Raw genomic sequence first — 1,204 nt, 5'->3', positions numbered from 1 at the left:
GCGCCGAGGCCACCACCGCCTGCAGCTGCACATCGACCGGGCGCCCGTACGGTGCAAATATTGCTCATGTTAAACGCAAATATTATCTCTATAAACATAATATAGTGTATAGTTGTTCTTTTATGCTTACTCGTTCACTCAAACTTTCCACCGCGAAGGCATTTCATGAATCGTTTGCATCACTGCCGGTCTTTTTCAGCGCTAGACACTGCCCGACCGGGTTCGAAGATACCAATTGGCTACATCATAGATAGTATCATGCCACATAATTGATTTTTTCAATATATTAGTTGGTTTCAAGTAAATTGAATTCAAAACGCTTTCGCTGAACTTGATAGAGAGAGCTTTCCCCTTGTCTGGCTGTGTGTAGACCATCAGCACCGTCGGCGTCGCCGGGTGGCCGAGGCTTCCCCGACTTTTATTAGCATATATATAGCATCAGTAGATAAACAAAAAACCAGGTGAAAACCCGCAAGTTGCGGTACCCCTGATTCAACTCCTGACGCGCGCAATGCTCCAGAGCTGGTACTTAGCATCTCTAGTAGTGCGTGGCTTACCCTAAACCCAAGACATTCGGCCCGGGTGCCCCCCGGCGTCGGTTCCACAGTCGCTGACTAGAAGCAATCATAAGGTGCACTGAAAACACTGAATTAAATACCGAGCCAGCAGAAGTGCTACGGTGACCCCCTACGCTTGCGCACGCTAGCGTGCAAGCACGAAGATACGGCAGCCCCTCCATACCTAAATATGTATAAACGAAGAGCTGTTAGAGTCAACTTGTAGCTATCTATGCATGAAAACCCCTCCTAAGATACAAGGCTCCTCTGCCTCTAACTTAACTGAGAAAACGGCGTACTCCTCCCTGCAGTGACAGGCTGCACAGAGAATGCGCCTCAGACTATGCTTCTATTTGTAGAGCTTTCTGCTGCTACACTGATAGGTCGCCGGAGATAGAGTAAGCTGTGAAGACACATCAGACCTCTTTCGTGTGTATCTTCGTCAGAAATCAATTGTTATGAAAATAAATATATCAATTGTTATGAAAATAAATATAAAGTGTTTCGGTTCGTAGACTGCGAGTTCCTGCTCTGTCAGCCGCCATCTGAAATTCATCTTCTCTGTAGCATTGAACGACTCTGTATGCCGTCATGGTTTGAATCCGCAATGAGTGACAACTCATGCAAACAGACAGAACCCGCGACAA

The sequence above is a fragment of the Eimeria mitis genome, genomic scaffold, assembly GCF_000499745.2.
Source record: "Eimeria mitis Houghton genomic scaffold, Emh_scaff3612, whole genome shotgun sequence".
Taxonomy (NCBI): Eukaryota; Apicomplexa; class Conoidasida; order Eucoccidiorida; family Eimeriidae; genus Eimeria; species Eimeria mitis.
This window is presented reverse-complemented; position numbering follows the sequence as displayed.